The 15,038-nt window shown below is 36.5% G+C and overlaps 2 long non-coding RNA genes across 2 annotated transcripts; one reads left to right on the forward strand and one right to left on the reverse strand.

The window, feature by feature from the left end:
• Positions 1-222: 222 nt before the first annotated feature.
• Positions 223-6,827, forward strand: LOC131778552 (uncharacterized). Its single transcript, XR_009339716.2, has 5 exons — positions 223-465; positions 1,444-1,562; positions 3,714-3,810; positions 6,006-6,107; positions 6,436-6,827. It is a non-coding gene; the product is annotated as an uncharacterized lncRNA (long non-coding RNA).
• On the reverse strand, positions 6,394-14,861 carry LOC131778553 (uncharacterized). The gene is made up of 6 exons (XR_009339718.2): positions 14,608-14,861; positions 12,957-13,024; positions 10,661-10,768; positions 10,053-10,113; positions 7,606-7,667; positions 6,394-7,273 (listed from the first exon to the last, which is right to left on the reverse strand). It is a non-coding gene; the product is annotated as an uncharacterized lncRNA (long non-coding RNA).
• Positions 14,862-15,038: the final 177 nt, after the last annotated feature.

The raw sequence follows: 15,038 nt of genomic DNA on the forward strand, positions 1-15,038 counted from the left end.
GTAGCCATCGTCTGCCGCCAGTAGACTTTAATCATCGCATTACACATCATTTACTGTCACTATACATCATTCACTGTCATCACACATCATTCGTCGGCACTACCCATCATTTCCCGTCACCTTACATGAAGTGTGGGGCTGTGCGGAAACTTTGCCTGGTTGGGTGTGCACTCGCCTTTTTGGACGAAAATTACTGGAAACTAGTTAAAAGGAAGGTTAAACATGGCGACGTATGCTCGGAAAGCGAAGGAATTTGAACTACTCATTCCGTCCCTAAAGTAGGAGCAAAAACAGCTGCTTAAATATCAATCTCTTTTCAGTACATTTTGGTTCTTGCTTGATGGAGTTTGGATGGAAAAATGATGCAAAAAAAGGAAAAAATACTCTTTGTACATACTGTCGTGCAACCACCTACCCTTCCTGTGGTCGTCTAGCGTGGATCTTTTTGGCCCTTTTTGTGGAGTGGTAAGGATAACCTCTTTTTGAAACATTGTTTTGAGCCTCACATCGGCATGAGATGAGGTTTGAAGTAATCAATGCTACATTCTACGTAGAAACTAAGGAGATAGCGCTCGACCTATAACAACATTGTCTCACTCGCATACGATCAGTGGTTCTTTGTTTACTTTGTCCTCTTTCTCAGTGGTGTTGGAAGGCATCTTACGCCACAACATTTTTTTTTGCTTCTTTTATTTTTCTTAGTAGCGACTGAAGCAGAAACTGTTCAGTGTACTCATTACAAGGATTTTAAGACACGACGTGATCTTAATCTATTTGTACAGTGTGTGTGCTGCGTTGCTCATTTGTTTAATGCTAGAGATTACACGAAGGTTATAATACTTGAAGCCTTGATCAGAGATGGAAAGGTTTCTAATCTTGGAAATTTCATATTGGAGGGGGCTCATTGGATTAATCCCTCTCTTGGGCAGTCAAGAGTAGATCAGAGCATGGCCTGATGCCCAATCGCCAATTGGTTATTTTTTGGTACTAAAAAAATTCTTTCTACTCTGCACATGTATGCAATTCACCAGCCAAGGTCAGTCTGTGCCCAAGGTCTAGAATACGTAAGACTGATGGTACAGCTTTTCTCAATATGGAGTAAAACCTAGACGAGTGAATAACTTTTTTATTTTTTCTAAAACCTGAAAAAGGCTGCTATAATATAAGGGTAATATGAAACAGTAGAAACAAGTATGGCACAGCTCAGTAGTCCACACCATCATTGGAAATTTTTATCAAAAAAGCGAGATATTGGAACTTAAAGAAAGTTTGTCTCACATTACAATAATTACAAATGGTGTACAGTAATTGTTATCAATGATTAAAGGACTATGATTTCTTTGCCCTAGAATGAAAGCCAGTATTGGTGATCATCAACAACATAACAAAGTCTTTATACTGATACGACTTGAAAGATTTACTTATTTGTTGTGTTCAATTCAGTCAATAGATCAGCGGTAAAGATATGAGCCTTGGTTGTGGTGTACAGGCAAGCCTTGGTATGAGATATGTATGTCAGCCTTGGTTCAAGGTCTTTGGATGATCCTTTGTTGTCTCCTGTGGTGAGTTCTCAGTATGTAACCTGTGGAAAAGCCTTTTACACATTCAGTTAAATATTAAGGAGTGGTACATGTACATGTACATCATACTTATTAACCTGGTTCAAGTTCCATACTGTAATTTACAAACCAAATTTTGTCCATTTAGATTTATTGCACTAATGCACCAGAAATCCAAGCCCCTCCCCCCCCCAAAAAAAAATAAAAAATTGAGGTTGAGTGAGCATGCTCATACTGAATTGAACTTTTTCAAAATGCATCACTTCAAAGTAAGTTTTCCAAACATTTTGTCAAAAATTACACTGCAGATCAATATTGAAAACCATCTGAAAGTCAGGCATAAGCACTATATTAGGCTAGCACCCAGGTTGCCTAAGTAATTAAATATTTTACATGAAGTAGTTTTTTATTTTAATTGATTTGTTCAACTTTTCTTTTAATTTGATTATTTTTGTCATATGGTTTCAACATGATTTTTCACTTTTGGAGTGATCTTGAACAAAAAAATCTTACTTTCCTTCTATCCAAACAAAAGTGTGACAATCTACCTTATAGTATCACTGTTGTGGTAGTTGGTCTTGACTGACAGATGAATCATGATAGACCTGAATACTTTTTTCATTGGGAATGGTGTATAAGTATGTGTACATGTAGATTGTTAAAACTGGGCAAATGTCTCCTTTTTGTATCATTGCTTGTTTTTGTTACAAGGGCTGACTCCAGCCAAATCTACCCTGTATCATTGCCATTTTCAATCAATAATCATCATGTGGTCACCAGAGAAGATACAACTTTCCATAATATTTTACAGATCTCTTATGGATGCATAGAGTCAGAGCCTAATTATTGCACTACTTTTTCATATTATCACACTTACTACAAGTCTTAATGTCAAACAAGAAAAGGTGTAATATCTTATGAGGTGCCAAACCAGTCAATATTCCCTCTGTATTTCTGTGCCCCCATTTTACTTTTTATATGGTCAACTTTTTACTTTTTATATGGTCAACTTTTTACTTTTTATATGGTCAACTTTTTACTTTTTATATGGTCAACTTGAGTTTCTATGTGGTCAACTTTTTACTTTTGATAAGATCAATTTTAATATTTATATGGTCAACTCAACTTTTTGTATGGTCAGTGCAAAAACGTAGACTGCAGAACAGGTTCAAAATGCAGACTGAGGGTAAAATGTAGACTCAGAAGACTGAAGATCTGGGGTAAAATGCAGACTAGGTTCTGAAAGAATCAACTATTTATAACCACAGTTTCAACCTGATTGCAAAGCGCAGAGCAAGGTGTTGAACATCTTGAAGCTTCAGATACAGAGCACCAATTCCAAGATGCCACCTACCTTTGCAGCGCAAACTGAACAACAGTACAAGAAACAGGTTTTTATCATCCAAGTAATTGAAAATTGCCAATGTGTGATGAAAGTCTATCACTAATTCTTTCAAGGCCAAACAAAGTATTACATGAGCTACATGTATGTTGAAGCTACCTAATGTTGCTGAACAGAACTGTTTATTCCTTAACACGGGAAATGCATTTTGCTGGCTGTGAACTGCATATTCAAACACTGATGTTTCCAATCATTCTTACCTTAAAACAATATGTCAACACCAAAACCATCTGAGGAAGTGAGGTTCAAAACATCAATTGCCATGACCATTATTGCCAGCCTCTCAAAACTTATGTGGCCTCGATCCCAGCTCACTCTTGAAGTTTTTCTGGCTAAGTGGTTTGTTTTAGAACTGAATCAGCATTTTACCCCTGGTCTGCAGTCTTCAGTCTGCATTTTACCCTCAGTCTGCTCTTTACCCCCCTCCCCCCCCCCCCTTTGAAGTCTGCAGTCTGCATTCTACACTGACAGATATAAATAGAAAAAAATTGACCATATAACAAGTCAACTTAACCATATAAAAAGTTAAAAGTTGAGTTAACTATATAAAAAGTAAAAATTGATCTTATGGAAAGTAAAAAGTTGACCACATAAAAACTCGAGTTGACCATACAAAAAGGAAAAAGTTAACCATATACAAAGTCAAATTGACCACATAAAAAGTAAAATGGCTCACAGAAATACAGAGGGAATATTGACTGGTTTGGCATCCCATAATATCTCAAACTGTTTTAAACCATTTCTGTTTTTAGCTCCTTCTGAGAAAACAAAGGGAAGTCACATCTCAAGTTGTACTTCAACTTCACACAACAAAGTTGTATATATCCTCCAAGTGCAAGTCATCAACAGGTATTCAATAGCACTATATTTTCTTTCTTAAGTATGAATTTATTTTATGTATGTATCGTATCTTCATACAATGTCCATAAATTATGTAAAACAGAAGAAATTTGGCCAGTAGTACATGTGCGTGAGATTTATTCTAGCACTTTCAATTCCACTTAGTGAATTTGTGTGTACTTATGGGTTGCAACCCCTGGGGTGGGGTTATGCCTGGCAGGTGGAGATGCCTGGCTGAGGTAGGTAGAAACTAGTGGTAAAGTTTCTTTTTATGAATTCATTGTTCGATTTTAGGCAGCAAATTGTTTTACACTAAGGACTGAAATGGCAAAGTTGCTCTTTACACCTTTTACAGGGTAGAAGCTTTGGATTAGTACTTTTCAACCAATGATGACCTTTGCTGAATTAGTCTAATCATGATACCATTTCAGAGCTTCAAAAGATACCCATAAAATAAGTGATAGGATCTGTAAACGTTTTAGTAACGTAGTAAACATTGTTTTGAATTTTTTGATTGAAAATATTCACTCAAAATTTTCTTAAGCTAAAGCGAATTTTTCAACAGCTTTTACAAGCGTGACGCATTTTCATTCGGCTAAGACTTCATGGACCTTGCAGGTTGTTTTACACAGAAATTTGTTTGCAACGAACGCCCTAAACATTTTTACATTGGACTACCCACCTCTCCAAGCTTGAGATTCAAAAACAAATCAAGTGCAATTCACATTTGCTGACTTCTTTTCAAACTGTCTGGTAGACTCTTTGGTAATCCGCGAATTGGACAAACCAGGAACCACAGTTGACAAAAACTGAACCGATTTGATTTGTATTTATAAGTTTACAGTCTACTGGCTAAGAGCCTTTTTTGTTGGCACCAACGCCCTCAACCATCTTCTAAAAGAATTTTTGAATCAGCAACTCACATCAACAGGAGTTTAGATTTATTGTTGGGGATCGAATCATTACCAAACTTATTTTGACGAGAATTAAGGAAACCGTCATTTAAAGGGTGTGGTCCGTGACATCGGGTTCTTATATACAAAGAAATTATCGTCATCATCAGGGAGCCTTTAAACAACTTTCTGTTTTGGGAGAGCGATAGGGTTAATAGGTGTAACACTCATCAAAATAATGGATCCACGAATACGAAAAGAAACTTAACTTTGCTGCCGTGATCATGTGCTGTCTTAAGGGTACTTGTAAGACCATTGCGCAGATCCACACCTCTGTAATAGAGTACGTGTAGCTGCCTTTTGGGGACGCTAAATTTGTTAACGAAAATATCGTTGGCCAAATTTAGACTTTGATTTCTCGAATTCTGTCCAAATGATTCGTACAATCAAGAATATGTTCCTATTCGCTCTTTAGAGTAGAACTTGTTTTAACGACCTGTAGGTATGTGTTAAAGAAGTCTTGCTTGTAGGAAGATGATGAAAGCTATCAAATAAGCATTCGCGTGTGGGTTTGTATTCAGAACGCGACAACTGGATACAAACGGGCGCCGCAGCTGATTCTGCCCATATACGATACACTGAGAATAGATTTATTTTGATCACAATCTCGAGCCGTTGCGACGGCTATTTTTTATAAGTGAGAAATGAATATTTTTGATAACATACGAAGTCGCTTTCGTATGTAACGGTTCAAACGGTGATTGAAACGAACAATTTTACTCGTAGTTGGTAGCCGTGTTGTATTTTAGTGCTCTTAAATTGTTGACTATTCTTTAACACGATAAACTGCCAACAATAGAAAAACAAAAGGTCTACGTCATGCATACCAATGAGGCAGATGTGTCAAGCTTATGCGCGCGCGTGCGATTTTTGTATTCGTACTTGCGTGCGACTTTTGGCGCTTTTTATTTGCGTTTTTTGGTTAACGTGTATGCGAGCGGTACTGTAGCAGCATCTAGGGCTTTCACTCACTTCGCTATTTTTAAACTTTATCCCAGTGAATGCGACGGTAACTTCATCTGCACCAAAATAGTTAGTTTACGCTTTCCAGTTAGAGTCGAATACTTCTCTCTCGAGTCGAGGGGAGGGGTAGGGAAATCAGCAAGAGTAGTGAATTGGAGTTTACCGTGACTCTGCTTTTTCTTTGATTCCTTTTTGAAGTTTTTTTTTTGTAAATGTTTGAAACCAAACATAGCAGTCTGAAAGATATTTACACCTGCAAATATGTTTTGTTCAAATTATCTTTTTCAGATAGACAATGATTTTTTTGAAAATTGCAGTAATGGAGGAATCGTTTGGGATGTCTTCCGGAATGAAGAGTTTCAAGGCGATTTGTTGATGTACTGATTTCAGGTTAGAAAGCTCAACATATTACCTAGTTTAGGCAATATTTTACAGAAGTCCAATCCTCCGAATTCAGACGTTTTCAAACCACGACGGCTTTAGCAACGAGGTGGCCAAACAAAAGAATTAATGAGCAAATTAATAGCTCAGCACGTGCATTTTAAAATTTGGTACATTTCTCAGGAACAATGACGGTGAGTTAGTTACGTATCCATTTGGAATTAAACGCTGCTCGATATTTTATTTTATTTAATCACGGTAACAGCAAACTGCAGTTAATTGGGATATGAGCAAAACAGAATAAAGCCCTTTATTGATGTTCTTCCATTTTCCTTAGATTGAAACAAGCAAGGCAAGAGACCAGAGACAAACACCAACTGAATCGGACAGCCACCGCCCCCCATCACAGCCGCCTCTCTTCGAAGACTTTTAAATATTTATGAAAGTAATACGCATGTGTATTAAGACAGATATGTGGTAGCACAAAACGCATGATTTTGAAATAAACGTTAATACCACAAGGTAGACAAGGTTTTGAAAGGCTAAGAAAACTTTCTGCAAGAGGTGGGCGTGGTGGGGGAGGTCGGATGGGTGAAAGGAAAAAACTGTTCAATTGTTGTAAATAAACAACTGTAAATTAAAGTAAGGATTGCAATATTACTATAGCAATGAATATTGGATCATTGTACTGTAATGTTGGTAAAAATGTAATAAAAAATGTTTAGATGACCTTTATCAAGAACTAAGTAAACTGACTGAAAGTGGTGTGGTGTGGTGAGGTGTGGGACCGTTTATGGTTTCTTTCCAAGGTAGAGGTAAGTCCACCCGCCTCCTACGAGAGGCGGGTGGGATTAGGGACGGTAGACGGGGAACGTTTACGTTTTTTTTCTAAGGTACATAACTTCTATTAACTGTCTAAGAGAGGCAGGTGTGGTGGGGGATGATGGAAGGCGAACAATTTTTCAGTTTCCTCCCAACGCAGTCAAATTTGATAAACTGACTAATAGAAAGGGGGGAGGGGGGGTGTGGACAGATCGAATCCCAATGTTTCACTTTATTCTCTGAGTTGGGATTCGATCCAATTTTGCTTTCTTTCCAAGATTGATATTTTTCTATGGTCTCATGCTTAAGGTGATCGTGTTCCTTGTTATTCTGCTTTTTGTGGTCGAAAAAACCTGCAAAACAGGCAAATGAAATCAAGACCAAGAATTTGAGACATAAAACGTTACCCGCCCTCTGACTTCATCAGACTTCTACCAAAAGGACGACAAACAAATTTTTCCTGCCGAAAGACTAAGACAAACTTCCACAAGCTTCTATTTAACTATGCCACAACAATCACAGTTGAAAAAGTTTTCAATTCGGAAAATAAAATGAATGTGAATGCGTCCTAATTAGACCTTCACCACAAGAACGACTAACAGATTATTCCCGTCACACGACCATGAAAAACTTCCACATACGTTGCACAATTTTTCTTTCAAGTGAACAACAAAGCTACACTCACCAGATTAAAAAGTACTCTCGTTTCTCTTGAACTTCCTTTTTCTACTTCAATCTTTGGGGTAGCTGAAAGAGCAAAGGTACGCCAAAATTATATACATAGAGATTGGTCGCTTAGGACTATCATAAAAGAATTACATAAGTTTCAACGCCACAACAATTCGGCTCACCACAATCTAAAGTCATCTTTATGGCAACTAACAGACAATGAAAACGAAACGATAGCATTTTAAGACCCCTAGTTCTAGACACGAATCAATTGTGGATGCAACCACCAGTAAAAATGAAAGATATCAGTTAATCTTAATCTCATGAATTCAATTGAAAAAATGACGGAAAAATTTTGGCAGTATTCTTCTTGTTATCAATTTTTTTATAATAAAATATATAATATAAAACTAAAGGATCGACAGATTTAGAGATGAAACTCAAAAGTATTTTTAGACCGAGCCTGAAGGATTGACATAAAAAGTTTGCTTGAGCACATTTCGATCGAAAGACCTTGTAACTACCATCAGAAGTCTTCCTTCTCAGGACAAAGGGGAATAAAAAATATTTGTAAGACCGATTGCTTCTTTAGGACATTGTTGGCAATGGTATATTTTGGTCATGCTGCAAGGAGTACTTCAAAAGTAACGCTGCTTTGTCTTCTCCACACTAAGCCGTCGTTTTTACTTATTTGGAATTAGTTTCTATAGTGTCTCCTCGAATCAGTACGTTAACCGCAAGGGTTTCAAAATGTTTTGAAGTAGGCGTCAGACTCGGTAAAAGTTAAAAGTTCATTAGGGGGCTAAAAGCTAATCATTTTGATCAGGTATAGAAATCAACAAACATTTTCCCTTCAGTTTCCAATATGAGTTTTCGTGTTAAAAACGAACTCTTTGAATCAACTATCTTCAAATCTTTCCAGGGACTTGTTGGGTAAAACCGACTCCTTAGCGAATCAGGTCTTAGTCACTCCTCTCTTGTACAAAGTCAAACACTTGATCAGCACATAAAAACAGTCCAGTTTCGGAAATGTTAATCTTCTTTTTTTGGGACCAAGTCTTTGCATCACAGATAAAGACTAAGGAAGAGTTTTGCAAGGTGACACCAACTCCTTTGCGGGCCAGCTTTAAGTCACCCATCTCTTGTACAAAGTCAAACACCTGATCAGCGCATAAAGACAGTCCAGTGTCCAAAACAGTTTTTTCCTCTTTTTTTGGGGACCAAGTCTTTGCATCACAGATCAAAACTAAGAAAGAGTTGTGCAGGGTGAAACCAACTCCTTTGCGGGTCAGCTATAAGTCACCCATCTCTTGTACAAAGTCAAACACCTGATCAGCGCATAAAGACAGCCCAGTTTCCGAAATGTTTTATACTCTCTTTTTGGGGACCAAGTCTTTGCATCACAGATAAAGACTAAGGAAGAGTTGTGTAGGGTGAAACCAACTCCTTTGCAGGTCAGCTTTAAGTCACCCATCTCTTGTACAAAGTCAAACACCTGATCAGCGCATAAAGACAGTCCAGTTTCCGAAATGTTTTATACTCTTTTTTTGGGACCAAGTCCTTGCATCACAGATCAAGACTAAGGAAGAGTTTTGCAAGGTGACACCAACTCCTTTGCAGGTCAGCTTTAAGTCACCCATCTCTTTTACAAAGTCAAACACCTGATCAGCGCATAGACAGTCCAGTGTCCAAAACAGTTTTTTCCTCTTTTTTTGGGGACCAAGTCTTTGCATCACAGATCAAAACTAAGAAAGAGTTGTGCAGGGTGAAACCAACTCCTTTGCAAGTCAGCTTTAAGTCACCCATCTCTTGTACAAAGTCAAACACCTGATCAGCGCATAAAGACAGTCCAGTTTCCGAAATGTTTTATACTCTTTTTTGGGGACCAAGTCTTTGCATCACAGATCAAGACTAAGGAAGAGTTGTGTAGGGTGAAACCAACTCTTTGCAGGTCAGCTTTAAGTCACCCATCTCTTGTACAAAGTCAAACACCTGATCAGCGCATAAAGACAGCCCAGTTTCCGAAATGTTTTATACTCTCTTTTTGGGGACCAAGTCTTTGCATCACAGATAAAGACTAAGGAAGAGTTGTGTAGGGTGAAACCAACTCCTTTGCAGGTCAGCTTTAAGTCACCCACCTCTTGTACAAAAACAAAAACCTGATCAGCGCATAAAGACAGTCCAGTTTCCGAAATGCTAGTTTCCGCTTTTTTGGGGACTAAGTCCTAGCATCACAGATCAAAACTATGGAAGGGTTGTGTGGGGTGAAACAGAATCTTAAGCAGGTCAGCTTTCAGTCAACTCGTTTGGCAAAAGTTATCATCAATTTATCCATTAAGAAATGCCAATTTCTTCAGGAAATTGGCATGTCTTTCTTTTTTATGTTTATTACCAATTCTTCAGCAAACATTTTCGGGTTTTTTTTAAAAGTATTTAATATTTGCATATGATATATTTACATACTTATCTCATAAAATTAGCTGCACTACCAGAGACCAAGGGAGACTAGAAGGAGAACATCTTTCTATCGTGGAGAGGAAACAAGAAAATCATAAACAAATACTTTCAAAAGACACTAAAAGATAAATTAAAGTGTTTTGCTCTTGTCTCTGTATCAAAACACGGTTATGTGAAGGTTTAATTTAATAAAGCATTGTAAAGATTCTTGGCACCTTTTGATTGGTAAAATAATTATTAATTTATTTGCCATCTAGTTTATTGTGCAAGCCCCTTCATCCTCAGGTTTCTTTTCCTCACTATGAGCACATTAGTATGCTTATTATGCTTTCACTTGTCTTTGTGTGATAAAATTCTAATTATAGTTCAAGAAAAATGACATTAGAGAAATTTATTGTACTGCTGCCATAGGAATAATTTGGAGCAATTTGGAACTTCTCATTTACGAAAAAAGGAAAATTGGATAGGTCCACCTTCATTCACCCTTTAAACAACCAATTAAGGAATGTCTGACACCATTTTGAATACCAGTAGGGGATGCTCTGCTTGCTGATTGAACAAAGCAAGTTGCATTGTACAATATACATCTGAGGTGAACTTCAAACAGAGCATACCTCATACCAGAATTTTGTTTGTGTACTCAAGCAAACAACTGGATTTCCAGTACAGCAATCATCAATAAGAATAAAATGTCAACCCATGGTCCACAGTTGGCATAAATCCTGAAAAAAGGAAATTGATGAATTAACATTTTCCTCAATGCCTAATCCTTGTGTTTGGATATATGATGGAAAAATGTGTGTGTAAAAAGATAGCTAAAAAAACTTATCATTTAGCAACACAACTTTAAATACATCCATCAGTCATAAGTCAGGAAGATTATCAGCCAGTCTGTCAATTTGTCTGTTGAAAAAAGCTGTAATTCTCCACAAATGTGATCCAGATTTTACTTTATAACACTTTGCAAAAGAAAGGAGAACACAGCACACAACAATTTATGCAAAAAAGTTTGAAAACTATTAAAAAATTCTACCCAAGTACTAATTTTTATCTAGTGGAGAACAGTTCCTAAACAAAGTTAACAGCTTCTGTATCAAGCAATCAATCAACAGTCTTCAGTCAATGATGCATGTCAGTCAGTCCATAGGACAGCAAGTCAGTCAGCCAGTTAGTCTGAGTCAGTCCATAAGTCCAGTCAGTCTGAGTCAGTCCATAAGTCCAGTCAGTCTGAGTCAATCCATAAGTCCAGTCAGTCTGAGTCAATCTGTCAATCAATCTGTCAGTCTGTCAGTCAGTCAGTCAGTCAGTAAGTCAAACAATCAGCCAGTTAGAAAAGTTAAAATTCAAACAACTGTAGAATTCAGATTTTCAATGGTTGGCATCTGATTAGTTTGACAATCAGTTAATCATCAGTTTGCCAGCAAGTCAACCAGTCATGCAATCTCACATGAACAGTTCTGGCATTTCAGTCATAATCAGACAATTGGTATGTGTGCACTTATCTTAAAGTTTATCTATACAGAAGCTCCAAAACCATGTAGCCCGTATTTATTGTAAGCAAGCAATGAAGATGTCAAATTGTTGAGATGTTCCAGGCACTCAGCTGGCGGTATAATCTCTATGTAGTGTGCAGCAAGATTGCCATTCATTTTGACATGTTTTAAAGTAAATAACACTACAAGGTTTGAGGGGAAGGCATCATGAGATGATTGATTACCTGAGAGCTATATATACTTCTTATTCAAAGAGGAAAGAAACTATTGCAAGACAAACTACAAATCTGAAAATAGTTGAGGAAACTAGAATTTGGTTTACATCACTTTTGTTGACCTAGTTCATCCAACCATAATGGATTGTAAAGTTAAACAAGCATTAATCCTGAAGATAACCATTTAAATTTTGGTCCAGTGCTTTTATCATGCTGATGACATCTTATTTACAAGAAAACAACAGTTTTTAATACATGTACAGTGAGACAATGTAATGCGATGCAATCAATCAATCAGTCAATCAGTCTGTCAGTCAGTCACTAATTTGGTTCTTTGTTCCTCAATGATTAGCAAGTCAACCACCTTGTTAGTCTTTTATTCAGTAGACAGTCTTTCACTTTGATTATCAGTTGATAAGCTGATCAGTTATCAGTATGCCAATCAATCAATCTGTTGACAAGTCTAACAATCAGTGAGCCAATCAGGGATAAACTCCAAGGCTTTCCAAACAAAATTCCATCCTTGAATCATTTGGGATTTTAAGTGGACAAGACAGTGCTAAAAGTGTCACAACCTTAACCCAAATAACTCCCAAGATCTCATTAGTAATTCTCCTAACTGTCTGCTTCACAATTCTTCTGATGTTGCTTCTGAGAATTTGATATTGGTTCAACTAATGATCCCCCAATTGATACTATTCTTGGTTCTCATCACTTGTCTTCTTGATTTTATATTGATCAATGTAACGAGAAATTCTCTCTTGGTCACTCATGGGAGTTAAAGGGTTAAGGTATTTACCTTGCATATAAAGCAAGCTAGGAAAATAAACTTGAATAAAACAGTTTTGTCCAAAAGTCTTAAAATTTTGTCAGAATTATTGATAACTACATATGCATCAAAATTAAGAAATAACTGAAATTCCTTCTAACCCTTCAACTCCCAGATCAAATTTGTAACTCTCCTTACTGTCAACCATACAATTCTTATAATGTTAGTTCAGAGAATTAAGTATTGGATAAACACATTATCCCCAAATTGATATTTTTCTTTATCCTCATTACGTATCTGGTTAATGTTGTATTGATAATGTAAGGAGAAATTCTGTCTTGGTCACTCATGGGAATTAAAGAATTAACAATTCATTGGATATACAAGAAATTGACTGATTACAGCACTGCTCATTATTACTTTATTGCCATACCTGAAAGATGGCTTCAGATGCTGGCACTGGCAACTTGAATCTACTTGAGATTCCTCTCTACATGCCATCTGTGTCAAAACATGCATGACAGCTTTTATCATCAGTTGATAATATATAAATTACACGTGTTCCAACTCTTTGAACCTTTTCCTTGCACTTTCATAAAATAACAAAAAATTGTTTATTCATTTAATAAGTGGAGGTAAATAGTAGGGGATATTTACTGAACTGTTATGTGGAATATGGTAAATATGCATCCCTTTTTTCAGCTTTGGTAAAAAAAAATTTTACTCACTCAAAATAAATATGAGTTCAATTATAATAATTTTATGATTTTACAACACTGTAGATTGATTAATACTATTTACTAGTAATAAAATTTTAATGTCAAATTGTGAAAGCCTAGGAAGCTAAGTTAACCAAAGGTTTTCTTGTTAGCCCCAATACATTTTAAATACCAGGTGACAGCAGGGAGGTAATGAAAAACAAATATATAAACAATGAGGGAAAAGTTAGTTAAACATTACTAATGGTACATTATAAGGTAAAATTACCAATTGAAATTTCTTCAATAATGTTTGACTTGCTTCAGAAATGCAATTAAATTTAACATTATTGAAAGAGGGTGAAAGGTCATTCCAAATATAAATCACCATGAAAGAAATTGTTTACCCACTTTAGTTCACACTTTAGACATAGATTAGAGATTCTGTTTAGCTCCATATCTTGTAATGTGTTGGAGCCACATATGTTACAGGCATATTAGAACATGCTGTCAAAGACTTTCGGAAGACTAGGTTGTTATGCCATAAATGCAAGAATTTTAGACCTTAAGTTGACAAGGGTTGGCACTCTCTGTATATTCGTCAGATGTTGTAACAAAAAATTTATCTTACATTACATAATGTTATTTTCACCAACATTAAGGGGAAAAATTAACTAATCTTTACAATTGTATCACATAAGCTAAATAACAAGCAAACCAAAATATTACTTTACATCTGAAAATAAGAGAACAAATATAACAGGAATCAAATCAAATTAACTATGTAAGTTTGGGAACTACAAAATAAACAAATCATGAAGTGCTTATGCATTGATCAATTCAGAGTTTCAACATTCCCCCTCCCCAGCTCTCAGGCAACCCCCCAGGTAACTTCAGAAGAAACAGCCATCCACTCTACCTCAGATAAATATATCTAACTTCATTGTAAATATTTGATAGCTATCAAAACTGTCTATACAGATGCAGATATCGACCCTGTATACATTGTATACAGCTATCTTTTGTCTATCTAAGATACAGGCATTTATCTGCAGTGTCTAGTAACACTAACAACCTACAGCTACCTACTCTGTCATCTACAGATGATACAACCATCAACACTGTTTATGCCCGATTCAACTGTCTTGGATGCTTTCTACAGTGTATTGTATACTGAAGATATAGCTATCTCCAATTCTGAAGTAGATATTGAGCCATCTAAGTGCAGAGTTCTCAGGAAAATATTTAAATTTCCCGCGTTCAGAGTTAAAACGAATTAAACAGTTCCTTACCATGCACAAGAATAAAATGAACTGGAAGAATGCCAACCAAATTATAATCAAAAAGTAAGAAAATTGTGCAAAACAAAACAGCCTTAGGAAATACCTTATGCCTGCACGCCTTTGTCCTTGCCTCTCAGATATTTCTGTTTACAGTGGAGTGTGTGTTGACATCAAACATTCGCAATTTTTGTATTTCGCAGCCTCTGTAACCATTCTCATTATATTCAAAGGAAAGACCCATATAAAAGTATGTGTGATTTTAAAGCCAATTGCAACTCATGCCGAAGGGCCGTTTTCTGTCAGAGTTTCATTGTAAATGAAAATCACACTGAAGAATATTGTTGTTTGATCCCAACCATGCTCTCCATGTTCATAGTAGTTTGATCCCAGTCTCTTCTCCGATCCCTTGAGGAACTAGACAACCTCGTTCTCAGGAGCCTTTCTGTTTCCCTAGAAAGCTAACCTTCGGCACGAGGTTCAAATATTGAGTTTTACTGTGTGAAGAACTTGAATGAATGCAGCCTGATCAAATTG

Source organism: Pocillopora verrucosa, chromosome 1, assembly GCF_036669915.1.
Source record: "Pocillopora verrucosa isolate sample1 chromosome 1, ASM3666991v2, whole genome shotgun sequence".
Taxonomy (NCBI): Eukaryota; Metazoa; Cnidaria; class Anthozoa; order Scleractinia; family Pocilloporidae; genus Pocillopora; species Pocillopora verrucosa.